General features: G+C 49.3%; 1 protein-coding gene and 1 long non-coding RNA gene across 2 annotated transcripts in view; one reads left to right on the forward strand and one right to left on the reverse strand.

Moving 5' to 3' along the window:
- Nfyb (nuclear transcription factor Y subunit beta) overlaps window positions 1-3348 on the reverse strand; it is a 19573-nt gene extending 16225 nt beyond the window's left edge. Inside the window, exon 1 of the mRNA XM_010631331.3 lies at window positions 3325-3348. The gene's annotated coding sequence lies outside the window, so the exon portion shown is untranslated. The remainder of the gene's footprint in view (window positions 1-3324) is intronic.
- Window positions 3349-10318: 6970 nt separating this feature from the next.
- Window positions 10319-16292, forward strand: LOC104867074. The gene is made up of 3 exons (XR_781665.1): window positions 10319-10428; window positions 11367-11639; window positions 14266-16292. It is a non-coding gene; the product is annotated as an uncharacterized LOC104867074 (long non-coding RNA).
- Window positions 16293-16923: the final 631 nt, after the last annotated feature.

The following is a 16923-nucleotide window of genomic DNA, read 5'->3' on the forward strand; positions in this document are numbered from 1 at the left end:
GCTCCTCTGCAGCCCGCCGGCCCCGACCCTGCTCTGCGCCCTCCGCAGAGCGGGGAACTGGGCGGCCTGGCGCCCCCTGAACTTTCGGGCCGTAATTATGTAGATCTGTATCTGTCTCTGTGTCACACACTTAGGCGGACGTAAACGTTTTCTTCTGTGCAGTTCTCCCTGAGCCTCCGCGTATTTAAACATTTCCGGGGCAAATGAGAGCGAACGAAAGCCCCCGAGGTTGCCCAAGAGGACTAAATTCCAGGGCCACCATGGAATCTGCTAACCTGGTGTGAATTCCAGCTCTCCTCCTTACCGCCTTCGACCTCAACCAAATTGCTTTACCTCCCCCTCTGATTTCTCTAAAATGGGGAGAACTGCGTGGTGGCGCACGCCTGTAATCCCAGCACTCAGCAGGCTGAGGCAGGAGGATCGCTGTGAGTTTGAGACCAGCCTGGGCTACACAGTGAGTTCCAGGTCAGTCTCAACTACATGGTGAGACCCTGTCTCAAAAACACCAGAATAAATAAATAAAATAAAATGGGGAGAACAGTAGCTACTAGTGGCTGATTTGAATTAACATACACACAGACTTTAGGGCACGGGGAGCTGACTTACTCTAGGGTTGGTTTGTGGAGATGGGGATCTCATTTCGTTGCCTGTTGATGGCTCTGAGCTGGGCTCAGTCAGTCTCCTGCCTCAGCCTCCCTAGTGTCTGGGACTACAGACACGCGCCACCGTGCCCAGGTCCTAAGAGGACAATTTCAATATCCAACAAGCTTTGGTAAGCTGTTGGAGCTGCTGGGCCTGAGTCTAACTCCTCCTTTTCTCAGTGCTTTGTAAAGTGAACTTTTAGGAGTGAAATTTCAGCTCAAAAATAGGAAATATGAAAATGGAAGTAATGGAATCGGGAGGAAGTATGACTAATCATACACGGACGGAATCATGACCCCGGGAGGCCACAATGACTGCCTTCTCTGCGTTCGGGTCTCAGCACCACCGAATCCAACTACATGCTTAATTCAAACTCAGCAGGAAGGGGCTGGGGATTTAGCTCAGTGGTTCAGTGTGAGCGCAAGGTCCCGAGTTCTATATCCGGTACCAAAAATAAAGAAGGCTGCCCAGCTCCTAGGCAGGCGCTGTGCCCCGGGCTTCAGAGGTGGATCGAGCCCTCTCCTTTCCCCAGGCCCTAAAACTGGAAGAGGCGGTGGGGCCTCACCCACACCCCTGTAGCTGAACCCTCAATGGTGGGGGATTTAGCTCAGTGGTTCCGCCATCTGCTTCGTAAGTGCAAGGTCCCGAGTTGATACCCGGTTCAAAAAAAAGAAGTCCCCCCCATAAATAAACCAATGTCCATGGTCACATGGGGAAAGATAGGCCAGGATCACAATTTGAACTTGGAAAAGACATTAAAGCTGATCTGGTGAGGCATGCCTGGCTCTAGCCTCGAGAGCCCAAGTGGCTCCTTGCAATCTTTGAGGTCTGTCTTCTTCAAAGAGAAACTTCCGGATATCTTGTTTTTTTTGAGACAGGGTCTTGTGATGTAGTCCCTGCTGGCCTCTAACTCCAGGCAATCGTCCTGCCTCAGGCTGCCAAGTGCTGGGATTATACCTGGCATCTCTTTCTAAAGTCACTGTATTCTGAGAATTGCTATCAAGTCCTCTAGCATCTAGCTCTCTACTCCGAGGTAAATAGTATTTACTCCGATGCACTTTGCTCAGTTGGACGATCCAGTCTTTCTGTTGTCTCCAAATACATTCAGAATGAGAATGCCTCTCATTACCTCTGCTACTGCTGCAGCTGTGGTTCAAACCCAGCCTCAGGTGAGATAAGAGATTAGGGCGTGGAGAAGCCGGCTGGGGAAGTGGGCGTGACCCATAACAGGTGCCCAGAACCTTTCCCAGAGCCCTGCAGCTGGACTTCTCGCTAGAATTTGAGCAGGTTTCCAATAGGATGCCTAGACCTGAAGTCAGGCTGAGATGTGGGACCCCAGCACCGCCTCTCAGGACCCGGATGTAGAAGTTCTCCTGGGTTTTCTCGAGATTTAGACAGCATAAGAGACATCAACGTCGTGAAGGCTTTGCTGTCACTGTTTCCCAGACACTGTGTGCTTTTATCTTTTCTCACCCTCTTTTCTCTTCACCCAGCCCAAGCTCGCTCTGCAAAGCCAGTTTCTCTCCCACTCTGTTTTTGCTTTCTTGAATAAACTTTGCCACTGCTTTTTGCTCACTTCATTCAATTCTTTGTTTGAGGCAAAAAGAACCTGGGCTCCAACTCCAGAAGGAGGGTTGAGTAATCTAAAACCTGGCTCAGTTGGTGAGCCACTTTTTAGAAACAAGCTACCTGATAACAGAAGAACTACAGAGAATTGTGCTCCTGTTTCCACACTGGCCCACATGCCAGCCAGGATTTCAGAAGCTCTCACTCCTCTGCTCAGAAATCCTATAAAGAGCAGGGCATGGTGGCACACAGATGTAATCCCAGCACTCAGGAGGCTGAGGCAGGAGGACTGCCCTTAGTTATTTGAGGCCAGCTTGAACTACATAGCAAGACCCTCTCTCAAAAGAAAACACAGACCCTCTAAAAAACTCCATTTCTGGGGCTGGGGATTTAGCTCAGTGGTTCCGCTGCCTGCCTTGCAAGCGCAAGGACCCGAGTTCGATCCTCAGTACCAAAAACCAAACCAAAACAAAACAAAAAACCCATTTCCCTCAGAGTGAAAAACAAAGACTTGACAGTAGCATTTTGAGGCAGGAAGTGGCAAGTTCCTTCATGCTAAATTGAACAAAAGACTGATGGTACTTTGGTCTTGGCAACGAGCAGCCGCCACAATCTGTTTTAATCAATCGATGCCAACCTTTCCATCAGTGACCTAAAGTCAAACAGCAGGAGCCACACTAGTGCTCCTGCTTCTAAAGGTCAGCTCATCGCTGAACCCTGTGGAATCTGTCTGCCAACCTCTGAACCCCATGCTTCCCCAAACGCTACATGAGATCCACAGGTTTCTTTCTTCAGAGAGGTTCTGTCTGCTGAGCACTGTTGTGTCTTGCTCAGTAGGAGGAAGTATATTCAATTTTGTTTGTTCCAGCTGTGAATGGTGGCCTCCTTGTTGGCTCCTACGGGGTCTGGGATCTATCTATTCCTTCTCCACTCCTGCTCTAAACTCATCTCTTTCTACTTTCGCCAGCTCACTGTACTCCTTGCAGTCTCTATTTCTGCCAGGAATTCTGCCTCAGGGCCTTTGCACTGGCTATTCCAACTGTCCAGTACATTCTCCTTTCAGATATCTTCCTCACCGCCTTCCATGTCTTAATGAGGCCAGCCTTGAACACTTACCTGAAAATTGCAATTTCCGCTGCTCCCTCCACTCTCCCTTAGTTGCTTTTCTTCAATCACACTTATCACCCTCGGTCTTCCTTTCCTTGTTGCTGGGACAAAATACCCAATACCTGTGAGCTAAAGGAGGAGAGGTTTATTTTGGCTCACAGTTTGTAGAGATTTTAGTACATGACCAGTTCCAAGGCAGAACAGCATGGCAAAGGGGAATAGTGGAGAGATAGCTGCTCTATGGAGTCCAGGAAGTGGTGTGGGGAGAGAGAGAGGCGGGGGAGGGGGGGACCCTCCAGTCCCCTACCTCTTCTGACCAGATGTTGTAACAGCAGGTCAGCTGTGATGCCCCACACAATCACATTCTAAACACAAGAGGCTTTCAGGACCATTTTTAGGTCTAAATCATAACATTCCACCCTGGCCCACTCTAAGACTCGTGCATACCTCTTTCTGCAAAATGCATTTAGTCCATCTCTAAGAGTCGCCCCAGTTTTGAACAGTTCCACCATTGCTGAGAAGTCCGAGTCCAAAGTATCCTCTAAGACGCAAAGCAAGCTCCTAGCTGTGAGCCCCTGTAAAAATCAAAGAGAAAGTTAAAGATTTCCAACTACCTGTGGCACAGGGGAACCACTCGTTTCCACAAGAAAGGAATGGAGGGAGAGAAACCCCGGGAACAAAAGTCAGCGCAAACTCCAGCAGGGCGAGCATTCCTGAGTCCTTCCAGGTCCGCACCTGGGCAAGTTAGGGCACGGTGTGAGGACGGCCCTGCCTGGGCGTTCCAGGGGCTGTGGCTCTCGTGGCTCCTCGCCGGCGGTGGCTCGGCTCACTCTGCAGCCTTCTCCAGTTGGCACTTTCGGCCTCGCTCTCACAACTTCCGGCCCTGGCCCCTCAGGGGCGCGCATGCGGGGCTCCCCGGCCACCTTCTGCAGTCTGGGCGGAAGCCTCCCAGACCTCAACAACTCCTGTATTCTGCTTGCTCAGGAAGTAGCTGGGCCCTCTGGGGCCGCGACTCAGAGGTCTCAGAAAGCCTGAATGACAGAGCACCGTTGGTGGAATCCCTAGGTGGCAGTTCCTGAGCACAGGGCCTCGAGCACCCTTCTCAAAGGTGGTTCTCACTTTTGCAGTTTTGAGCCTGTGCAGGGTAGGGCCTTGCTGATTCTTCACATGCCCTTAAGCTATTTTTCCTAGGATCTGGCTCCAAGTACTTGGCTTCTTTTAATGCTAGTCTCTTTATGACCAATCTGCACACACACTAAATGCTTGACAATGCTAGTCAACTAGGTACCTTTTTTTTTTTTTTTTTGTACCGGGAATCAAACTTGGGACCTTTGCTTGCAAGGCAGGTGGTGGCACCCCTGAGCTAAATCCCTGGCCCTATTGGTACCTTTTTACAGCCGCTAGGGTGGCTACAAAAAGGTAAATGATACAGTGCTGTCAAGGATGTGAAGGAATTAGAACTTGTACAAAAACGTGTACATGGATGTCCACAGAAGCTTTATTTCTATAGTCAAAAAGTAGAACCATCAGTCCGTCGACTGAGGAGTGGATAAACAGGTATGGTACAGCCAGCCAATGGAGGGCTATTTGGCCAGAAAGATGAATGAAGCTCTGATACGTGCTACGTGGATTACCTGAAGAGCATTATCTAAATGAAACAAGCAGACACAAAGGACCCCCAATTATAGGACTTTGTACGTTCCGCACCCCATGGAGACAAGTCTGCAGAGACCGGAAATAGACCCTGGGAGTATCGAGGAAGTAGGGGAGGAGAGGGGACAACTACAACGCATGAGTTTATTTTTAAATTTAATTTGACTTTCTTTGAGGCAGAGTCTCACTATGTAGTTGAGGCTTGCCTTGAACTGTCTGTGTACCCCAGATGCCCTCAAACGCGCGGTCCTCTTGTCTCAGCCTCCAGGGTACTAGGCTTACAGGCATGGACCAACATGCCTGGCCTGATCTGGGTTTTCTTTTTCTTTCTTTCTGCTTCTCTTCCAGTGATGACGATGTTCTAAAATTGTGGTAGTGGTTGCAGGAGTCTGTGAATGTAGTAAAACCCACCGAATCATTCACTTCAACTTGCTGAATTGTATGGGCCGTAAGTGATACCTCGAGAAAGCTGTTACTGACAGAATCTTACCCAGGGTTGCTATCTTTTGTGGAGCTCATACATATTGACCAGAAGAACACCAGAAAAATGAACAAAGAATATAACATAGAAAACTCGAAAAGGAAAAGTACAAATGGCTTCAAGTACAAATGAAAACGAGAAGCCTGTCAGATGGGCGAGTGATTTTCTGTCCAGGATGACGCTGAAGGTGTGCAGAGATGGCTGTTCTCACGCACTGGCGGGGAGAACCTTGTGGAAGGCAGTACACGTGCACCTGCACCGTTATGGTGCTCTTACCCTCCTACTCAGAAAGATCATAGAAATGTAAGGGCTTACAATAAATAATGAGATTTTCAGAAGAGCACAGTCAAAAATACAAAAAGAAAAATTGGAGGAAACCATCTAGTAAGTCAGGTAAATGGCTCCCGATGATCACCACCTCCTGGCGTTCACACCTCTGTGTAATCCCCTTCCTTGGGATGTATTGGATTTATTGCTTTCCTCTAGTGAAGGGAATGCAGCAGGCAAAATGCAGGGTCACTTCCACCCCTAATCCGTAACTCCAGATTAGGTTACAAACAACTGTGAGTTCCACTGTTGTAACAAATACAAAACATATCAACTTATAAAGCGAGGAGGTTGATTCTGGCTCACGGTTTTAGAGGTTCAGTTCAGGTCAGTTGGTTCCGTTGCTCTTGAGCCTTTACGATGATGGGGGCAGTGTTAAGGAGCAAAGCTGCTCACATTATGGCCAGGAGCAAAAGAGATGGAGGTGCAGAATTGCTTTACGGACGTCCCCAGTGTCTCAGTGTCTTCAACAAGTTCCACCACTTCGGGATGAAGTCTTTGGGAGTCACTTAAGATCCATAGTACAGCTGGTGATCTTTCCCTCTTCTCTGTCCAACAGAGGCACAAAGGAACAGATCTCAACAGCAAGGAGCTACATTCTACAACCACCAAGGCACAAAGAGAAGTGGGTTCCCATAGCTCAGATGTTACCTTCCTTGTAGCCTTGATAAACTGTCACACACAGCCTCTTCCAGATTCTTACCCCACAAGGACAGAGAAATCCAAGGTCTGTTTTTTTAAGCCACTGTTTGGGGATAATTTACATAACAAATAATCAGTAAAACCTAATCACCTAACAATTTGAAATACTTAAAGTATGTCACAATACACAATATTATACTGATACTGAAAATGTTTGTATTTTATTTATTTATTTAGAGATAGGGTCTCACTTTGTGGTTGAGGCTGACCTGGAAATCACTATGTAGCCTGGGTTGGTCTCAGACTCACAGCGATCCTCCTGCCTCAGCCTCCCGAGTGCTGGGATTAATATGTTTTTAAATAAATTAAAGTTTTATTTATTTGTTTATTTATAGGTGCTGCGAACTGAACCCAGCTCCGTGTAGATGATAGCCACAGGCTGTACCACTGAGCCACACCCCCAGGCCCCTAAAGAATTTTTAATAACGTGGGAAGATACTGAGAATAAAGCAAACTACAAAAACACGTACTAGGATCTCAATCTCAAATTTTTTTTATGTCAATATTTATATTAACACTTGCAGAGAAAACCTGTGCGTCAAAAGGTGACAGTATTATTCTGTAAAGCAGAGTAAGTGCTCAGGGGGTATTCATGGATTTCGGCTAGAAAATAATTCACTGGGTCTTTTTGTTTTTCTCTTTTGAGCCAGGATCTCACTATGCAACCCTGGCTGTCCCAGTTCAGTTCCTGCCTCAGCCTCCCACGAGCTGCCTCGAGCCCCGCCACACTCAGCTTCTTCGGGTTTATTGGACTGAACATCTACAGCGCGTCAGCCGGGGCTGGGGGTAGTGGGGAACACAGGGGTGCTCGCTCCTCGAGCTCGTCTCCTCATGACTTCTCGGGGTGCTTTCTTCCAGGGCAGCTGTCTAGGTCTGTTTTGCACCACTCTGGCTGGGTAATTTATAATAAACAGAAACGCACTGGCCCATGGTTCTGGAGGCCAGGATGCCCAAACCCCAGGGAGACCTGGTCCCGTGTGCAGGGCCTCCTGGCTGTGCCGCCTTAGGGGGAGGGGGGGAGGCCAAGTCACTTTTATGCCGAGTCCGCTCCCCAGATACCCACCCCTCCGGCAGGGCCCGGCCCCCCACGCCTCTTCGCCTCTGAAAGACCTCGCCTGTGTCAGCGCTGCTGCATTGGGATTACATCTCAACACCTGAGCCGGGTGAGTGGGGCCCTCAACCTGAGGGAGAGGCAGAGACATCTCCAGTAGTGCATCTGAGGCCCACAACGTTTGGAGCAAAAGGGCACCGTGAAAAGCCAAGGTTTGTTTATTCTGGGGCCAGGCTCCGGTAATTTGAGTGGAGGGGAGTAGGGTACTTGGTTTCAAGTCCTGGGGCTGCCAACCACCTGCTGAGCGAGGCCGGGAAACAGGCTTCACCTGCAGATCGCTGCCTTCCTCCTGTCCTTTGAAGACAACAATGTAGCTCTGAGGGCTGGCGGGCGACAGTGTGAGAGCTCGCTGAGGACCTGGCGCACTGCAAACCCGCCCAGATTGTGAGCCGTGATCACTGGGTGGCAGTGAATGTTGTTAAAGGAACCAAGACGGCGAATAACTGTGATTACTGGGGAAGAGTAAGAGTTATTAATCTCTCTCTCCCGCAGCGGAATCGTGCCATCTATTAGAGGTTGTCCTAGCTGAACCAGTCATGGGAGTAATTTATATGCGGTGTGGCCGTTAGCAGGTGGATCAGAGGTGCCCCGCGGAAGAAATAAAAGGCAGTCAATTTTAATAAGGACTCTGGGGGCCACCCTAGAAGAGGCGGGCAGTGAAGCAGGTGGAACCAGGAAGGAGGGGCTGCAGCGGGAGGTGGAGAGCGGGGCGGTGAGGCCACAGGTGTCTCCAGATGTCTCCCCATCTTTTGGGCCAGGACAGCTTCTGAGGGCGTTTAGCGATTCCACACTGAAGGTGCCATGTTCTCCGAATATCGTTCAATATGAAAAGGACACACTGCTGTAAAACATGTGGACGGGATTCACACAGGGCTCCAACTTCCCCCCAAGATGGGCACTTTGATATGTTTTTCTTTTCCTTTTTCCTCCAATATGGGGATCAAACTCAGGACCTTGTGCTTACAAGACAGGCGCATGGTGACACTGAGTTAAATCCCCTGTCCTGAAAAGTTTTTCAATACCAAGTTCTTCTTCATTTATTTTGGTATTTCTCAGATAGGATCTTGCTATGTAGTCCAGGCTGAGCTTGAACTTGTGATCCTCCTGCCTCAGCTTCCTGAGTGCTGGGATTCCAGGTGTGCACCACCACTCCTGGCCATATCTATCTTTTTGGTCATGGCACCCTTGTGCCGGGAGCAATGCCTGACCCTAAAGTGAATGAAGATTTACTAAATGAATGCATCACCGAATGATTGACCCCCACTCCCTCACTTCCATCAGTACCTGGGCCAACTCGGCCAGCTCTGTGCCTGTCATTTGGCCTCTGTCCCCAGGACCGTTGCACTTGCTCTGCCTCCAAGTCAGAGCCCCTCCCACTGGAGGGTCTCAATAAGAACCCAGGCAAGGGGAAAAAGTCTAAGCACACACTGAATTCACACCAGGGACTTTTCTGAATCTAGTTAAGCGTGGCACATGTGACCTCACTTGGAGGAGTCCCTGGGTCACACACCTGCCCTCCAGAGTTGCCACAACCCCTGCCCTGATCCCCCCAGAAACATACGGTTCTCCTGGCTGCGAAGCCTTCTCTGAGTAATCTTAGTGATTCATCTGTGGAACGGTTGGGAGCTCTAGAGACCACCTGGCTTGACAGGCACCAGTTCTGACCAGGCCAGTGCGGTCCGCAGAGGCAACAACAAAACAAGGGAGTTTAGATACCTTCAATCCTTACCCCCCCACCAGGCTATTTCTCACGTTTTTGTTACCTGCCTGACCTCTGAAAACAAGACTCAGGAGGCACAGGCCTATGATCCCAGCACTGGGGAGGCTGAGGCAGGAAGATCACTGTTAGTTTGAGGCCAGCCTGGGCTACATAGTGAGTTCAAGGCCAGCCTGGACTATACAGCAAGATTCTATTTTGGTTTTGTTTTTTTGTTTTGAGACAGTCTCGCTTTGTAGTTCAGGCTGGCCTTGAACTCACTATACAGCCAGGCTGGCCTCCAACTTGGGGTGCTGCTCCTGTGTCACTCTCTGGAGTGCTGGGATTACAGGTGTGCACCACTACATCCTGCAAGATCCTGTTTCATAAAAACCAATTCAAGCCAGGCATGGTTGAGCAGGCCTGTAATCCCAGTACTTGGGAAGCTGAGGCAGGAGGATCGCTGTGAGTTCAGGACCAGCCTGGGCTACCGAGTGAGTCCCAGATCAGTCTCAACTACAGAGTGAGACCCCGTCTCAAAAAACCAAAAATAAACAAAGAAAAAAATCCAAACCAAAACAAACAAACAGGCTTGAGTTTTGGCCATGGATCTCCAACCTGCCCCACCACGCGCGCACACACACCACACACACACACACACACACGCACACTCACACTCCCCAGCCCCCTCCCCAGCAGAGAAGCCGTAGAGATGTCCTTGCCTTCGAAACCCAGCTCAGGTCTAAATCCCTGACAATGTATCTTCTGCCCCAGTAGCCCGCCTTTCTACTGCCGGGTCCTCCTGGTTTCCATCTGTTATCGTTTGTGCACAGGGCCCGCTACTGTCATCAATCAGGACGGGAGTCACCCCTGTGCAGCTTACCCCCCACAGACAAGGGCCAGAGGCTTGGGTCCCCGGAGCCCAGTCTGCAGGTGTCGGAACCTTTAAGGGGTAGGAAAGTGGGAGGGGCCAGGTCTGGGCGCAGCCAACGAAGTCCCGCGGGATTAGGTCCTCATCGCGAGAGCAGGCTGGGCCCTCGCTTCTGCTTTTTCCTGTCTGGCCCTGTGGTTTTTTTTTCTGTGCGAACCCCTGGTTCTGCTACGCAGTGGCCCTGAGGCCTTCGCTCTTGAATCTCCCAAACCGTGAGTAAATAAAGACCTTTTCTTTATAAAGTTCCCAGCCTCGGGTGTTGCATCCTAGCAACACAACATGGACTGAGCTGTGGCTTCTGTATCTTGAGCAGGACGGTTCCCTTGGAAGCCGCCGCCGGCTTCCGGGAGATCAGCTCCAGGCCACGCGAGGCCCGCTGCTGCGTCTCTGGACACAGCCCCTGGGGCCCCGACCCAGACTAGCCTGGACCCTTTCCCCAGGTTTGTCACCTTGACTCCAGGGAGAGAAAGTGTCATCTCTGCTGTCAAAGCCAGCGGAGCCAGCCTGGTGGCAGCTGCCTCACTTGCCTCCTCCCCTGTGCAGAGAGCTAGCGGTTTTCGTCGCTTGCAGTCTTGAGTAACACGACCCTTTGTGGCCCGTGCGGAACACAGTTCAGACATGATGGCCGCACAGCGAAGTTTATTGTGTCCATTGTCACGCTAGTGACTTTCTCCTTTCATTTGCCTGAGTATATGACCACCTCTCAGGTAACAGGCAGTGCAAGCTGTAGTCAGAGAGTCAGTGTCCGTCAGTACAGAAGTGTTCACAAAAGGGAGATGCGTCTGAACTGAACTTTCCCTCTTTAATGTTTTTAGCTGAAATAAAAAAAGCCTTTCCGTGTTTTATGACACTGGAATAGAATTCGTACAGAAATGACTTAAGCATTTGGAAGACTGTCAGGCAGAGCCTGTAAGTTAGACTTTATGCTAAATTTATCCCAGATACCTTATAGTTGGCCCTTGTCTCTAACTACTGTCCTGTCTCCAAGTGGGACAGGAATTCGTTGGTCCTAAGATTACTCGAATGATCTTAGCACTGTAAGACGGCAGCCACTTGTAAAGTAATGCGTGTCGATAAACTTGAGAAAAGAAGCGGTCTGTGAATATCAAACACACCTGTCTGCCCAGCACCCCTTTTCTCCTTTCTTCAGGTGACATCATTCTCCTTTAGGGATAGGAGCGTTGTCATAAAATAGAGTCATTTGTGTCAAACCTAACAAGAACAACAAAAAGAATAAAAAAAGCCAGGAGGCTATAAAAGGAAAGTTCCCACAGATGATTGCCTGGTGACAAGAGATTCTGCCGGAATCCCAGGCTTGCACAAAGGTGGGCACAGCCTTTCACAGAAAGCCCCTCCATAAGGACATTTGCCAGCAACTGTGTGTTCATCCTCGGACTGACATCGCCCTCATTGCTAATTTCAGGTTATCTTATGTTTTTTGTTTTTGTTTTTATTTGTTTGTTTTGGCTTTTGTTTGTTTGGTTGGTTTTTTTGAGACAGGGTCTCACTATGTAGTTGAGACTGACCTGGAACTCACTTTGTAGCCCAGGCTGGTCTCGCGAATTCACCGCGATCCTCCTGCCTCAGCCTCCTGAGTGCTGGGATTACAGGCGTGTGCCACCACGCCCGGCAATTCTCCCCATTTTAAAGACAGAAATCAGAGGAAGGTAAAGCAGTTTGGTTAAGGTCGCAGGCAGTAAGGAGGAGAGCTGGAATTCACACCAGGTCAGCTTTCACTGGGGTTACACCAGACCCTAAGCCACCCTCCTCTGTCACCCCCTCGCAGCCATGTTTATGCTCAGTGATCTTGGACCAGGTCACTCCAGCCTGACCAAGCCCAGCACTTCAGGAAGATAGGAAGTCTTGGTAGTGGGCGCCCCACATGGGAAACCCTGAAGGCCATGACATAAAGGGAGCCGGTTGCTGCTGGAAAACAAATAAAACCGGCTATAGAGAAAAGCAGAGGCAAACGCCAGAGAACTTCAGGTTCCTGGTTCCTGTTGTCTTGAGATGCCTTAAAGCCTACATTTAAGAAACAAAAACAAAAAATACACAACTGCTTTATTGAGATAACTCACAAACCATAGAATTCACCCATTTAAAGTGTGCGGTTAATCTTCAGCATGTTTAACATGGGCATCAGCAGTATCAGTGGCAACATTTTCAACCTCTCTGAGAGGAATCAGTACCCCTTGGCAGGGAATCCTCAGCCGCCCTGCTACAGTTGGCATCTGGAATGTGCCCAGAGGCTCCTGGATGATTGTTTTCACCCAACTGGGCTGAAAGCTCTGAATCCAGGAGCCAAAAGAAATCTTGTTTTTTTGGTTGTTTTTTTTTTTTTTTTGGTTCAGGAAAGCAGTCTTTTAAATCATTTCTCTCAGGGATTTTGTTACAGTAACAACAGTAATTTAACATCTCCCTACCCAAGCCTAAGGCAGCCATTGATCTTCTTGTCTGTGGATTCTCCTCCTCAGACGTGTCCTATATGAAATCAAATAACTTGTAGTCTTTTGGGACTGGCTTCTTTCACAGAACATGATGTTTGCAGCATGCACTGTTGTAGCATGGAGTGTTGCTCATTTATTTTTATTGCTGGATAATATTCCACTGTATGGACATACCACATTTTGTGGACCATGAGCGACCTTCATATTCTTCTGATTTTAAGAATAATGCTACCATGTACATTGATATTCAAGTTCTTGCATGGACCCGTGTGTTTTATGTGGACAGATGTTGACTCATTTCTCTTGAGTATGTAATTAGGAACGGAATGGCTAGGTCTTAGGATAACTCTTATGTTTAACGTTTCCAAGAACTCAAGGCAGTTTTACATCCTGCCAGCAGTGTGAGGGTTCCCATTTCTCCACATCCTTGACCACACTTGCTATTACCTATATTTGTCACAGCCATCTTAGTGGGTGAAAGGTGGTACCTCACTGTGGGCTTGATTAGCAGGTCCCTATGGCTAGTGATGTGCTGACAGACCACCCGTGTTCTTCCTTTGAGAAGTGTCTGTTCAGATCCTCTGATTGCAGGATTTTCATGAGAGATTGAGGCCGGAGTAGATCTGTAGTGAGGGAAGACTCAGAAGAAACCCTGCACTGGAGACTGGGCTTCCCATGTTCTTGTTGCAGGAGTCCTTTCTCTTTTTTTTTGTACCGGGAATCCAACTTGGGTCCATGTGCTTGCAAGGCAGGTAGCAGCACCACCCAGCTAAGTGCCCGGCCTGTAGGAGCCCTTTCTTAAAACTCTGAGCTTGTTTCCCTAGCTTTTAAATTGGGAAAATAATATCTTCTAATAAGGTCATTCTGTGACTGAAATAAGAAAACATGCATGAGGCTGGGCGTGGTGGTGCACGCCTGTAATCCCAGCACTTGGGAGGCTGAGGCAGGAGGATCACTGCAAGTTCAGACCAGCCTGAGCTACATAGTGAGTTCCAGGTCAATCTCAACTATATAGTGAGACCCTGTCTCAAAAAAAAAAAAAAAAAAAAAAAAAAAAAAAAAAGAAAACATGCATGTACAGTGGACCCTTGACTTATGAACTGAACTTGTTCACAAGGGCCAGTTGTAACTCAGCTTGGTCAGGCTGCTCTCCACAGCCTTCAGAGTCCTCTCCTGTACACAGGCAGATCTCAGTGTCCTCAGAGAAACATTGGCCCAGGATTTCTCAGTTAACCCCACAGGAAGGGACGTTGTGATGCTCCTTCCAGAACTCTTTAAGGGTGAGATCTGTATCTGAGACTCTTTGGAAGCACAGGGGCCAACATAACTCAAGACATTGGTTGTAAGTTAAAACTGAAATTCTGATTGTAACCCAAGTTGTTTGTATGTCAGGCCAGTCGTAACTCGAAAGTCCACTGTAGCACTTAGACAGTAAACACAGTAAGTGGGAGCTCTTGTTATCATTTTGTTACTTGCATTTTTTTGAGACAGGGACTCTATGTAGCCCAGGCTGGCCTTGAACTCGGTGATCCCCCTGCCTCAGCCCCTCAGTGCTGAGATTATAGGCGTGTGTCATGATGCCCTGCTTTATTCCTTTTAAAGGTAGTAACACAATCTGAACTGGAAGACTGATCTGGCCCTGTAACCCTGAAGCGATGACAGAGCGAGTGCAGAGGAAGGACTGTGCCTCTGTGTGCCGGGGTGCTACTCAGCTGGCCTGGTAGGGTGGCAGCTCATGCACCCCCTCATCCCCTGGGGCTGTGCACACCTGTTCTCGTGAGTTTTTCACACCCATGAAGCTCGGAAAGCCCTCACCCGGCACAGTCCGGGCCTCCTTCACATCCCAAGGAGCAAAGCTTGTGCTCCAACCTCACCGACCTTCACAAGCTAAGCAGCAGCGTGGCTTCCTCTTCCTCTTGCTTTCCGGCTCGGTGATTTTAGGTTATGTTTCTGGCTTAGAGTTTTATTTGTCTGGGACTGTTCTTAAATCTCCTAAACGAGACAGGATTGAACAGGCCACGCTTGGATTCCAGAGAACCCCCAGGACAGGGACAGAGCCAGAGCTGGTAGAGGCACTTGAGTAAGCGGCACTCTGCTCAGGAAGGAAGGCTGGAGGTGACTCTGCAAACAAATCCGAGACCTCAAAGCCAGAACCCTCAGGCCTGCTACCAGGAAAGGCTGAAGTGTACAGGGGAGGAATCGATGTAGAGGTTCAGAGTTCTGCCCTCTTGATCTTTGAGTCATTGTGTGCTTATCGTTCGTTTCTTGGTAAGGTACAGAATTGTCATTAAATCGGGTTTCGGACACAGGCTTGTGCTGAGTTCTCTGTAGGGAGTGTTCCTGGTGAGCTGCCCCAGCAAGTCCCTTCCTCCCAGCCGAAAATATTTAAGGCTGGTTAAGTGATACTAAGAAGAAAGTAAGGAACAGCCTCAAGAGGAAGATAAGACGTTCCACTGAGGAGTCCAGGGCCGAGCAGCGTGCTCCCAAGCTGCTCCCGGAGTTGAAGGAATGGAGAAGTGTTAGTCAGCATTGGGGTGGTTTTATTTTTTTCCACTGCCCATCAGCTCAGCTCTTGCCACACCCCCAGTCCTAGGATCCCATGGGGTGGAACCTTTCCACGTCCTCAGGGCATAGGTTAAAGGGACTGGGAAATTGGAGGCGAGAACTGGCCCACCCACCTCGGGATCCCCCGGATCAGATCCTGTCCTTTCTGACGGGAAGGCAGCCAGCTGGCCCTGGGAGCCAGAGCCCCACGGAAGCCAAGGCATAGGTCAGCGGGCAAGGGGGACGTGGGTGACGAATGGTGCGGGTCCATCACCAGGGCTGGGCAGATGGAAGCAGTGTGGAGGGCTATGGTATCGGGTGCTCCAGAGCAGCGGAGTGGGATAGAGACACACACTGTGGAGAATTGTTACGGGCACTGCCTCATGGCGGCAAGAAGTCCCGTAATGTGCCCCTGGCTGGTGGGAGAAGCAGGAAGGCAGATGGTTTAATTCAGTCCAAAGGCCTAAGAGCCGGGTGCCCAAGGCCCGGGAGTATAGAAGGTGGGTGTCTTAGGTCAGGGAGAAAGAGCAAGGATCCCCTCTTCTGTGCTGCTGTCCTGTTCAGAGGCTCCGTGCTGGGCGCTTACCTCCCAGAGGCGTCCTCACAAACACTCCTGAAACTTTTCCAGCTGACGGCGCATCCCCTCGGCCACTCATGTCGACCCACAAAATTAAGTATCATGACCCGCAGGAGGTGGTGCACACCTGTAATCCCTACACGTGGGAGACAGAGGCAGGAGGATCGCTGCGAACTTGAGACCAGCCTGGGCTACGTAGTGAATTCAAGGCAAGACTGACCTGGTCAGAAGTTCAGATCTGAGTGAATTCTGGGATGAGCTTGTGGTTGAGGGCCCCTGAGATGACCCCACACCCTGTCAGTCATCCCTGTCAACCACACCTGCAGATTTGGTGGGTAGCACCTACGGTAGAGGTGTCTGACCTGAGTTATGCGCCCCTTTTTGTTGTGAGGCTGCTTTTGTGTGTTTGACCTGTGTGCAGTGCTTTCGTGTCACCCTAGTACCCTCTCCTGGCCTGTCTCACCTTTGTTGGCATGGACTGGCCCTGCGCACAACCTCGGGTGACCGTCAGGAAGGTAAGCTGCTCGATACTTACTACTGGGTGTGTGCTTGGTGATGCGTTCTGTCCTCCTCGCGCACAAGGACCTAGACTATTACTGGGCCTTCCCTGTACCACTTCTCTCGGTTTCTCCTGAAAGTTGGTATCTGATCTAGCTAGTTGATGAAGGTTTTGGCGAAGCCTCTTCAGAGGTGTCTCCACCAGAAAGCAATTAGTGTTTTCCTTCCTTTTTCAGGTATTTGGAATGATTGTTGATCATGGCTTAGCTATATCAGCTCATTAAAATAGTGACATTCTTAGCTGGGTGTGGTGGTGAATGCCTATCATCCCAGCACTCAGAAGGCTGAGGCAGGAGGATCCCTGTGCGTTTGAAGCCAGCCTGAACTACATAGTAAGCTGAAGGCTAGGCTGAATTATAAAGCAATACCCTATCTCAAAAAAACCAAAACCAAAAAAGTGATATTCTAATTTTATCATTCCTTCTTTTAATATTTGGAACATTATAAAAAAAGAAACTGCCCCTCATCAGTTATTTGGTTACCTTGGAGTGTAGTTTGCAGAGAAAAGGTAACAGTAGTTAACGTTTTGGATTTCTTTCTTTTTGTTTACTAATTATCAAAATAATGAGCTAATTCCTTAG

Source organism: Fukomys damarensis, unplaced genomic scaffold, assembly GCF_012274545.1.
Source record: "Fukomys damarensis isolate Sample0158 unplaced genomic scaffold, DMR_v1.0_HiC HiC_scaffold_15, whole genome shotgun sequence".
NCBI lineage: Eukaryota > Metazoa > Chordata > Mammalia > Rodentia > Bathyergidae > Fukomys > Fukomys damarensis.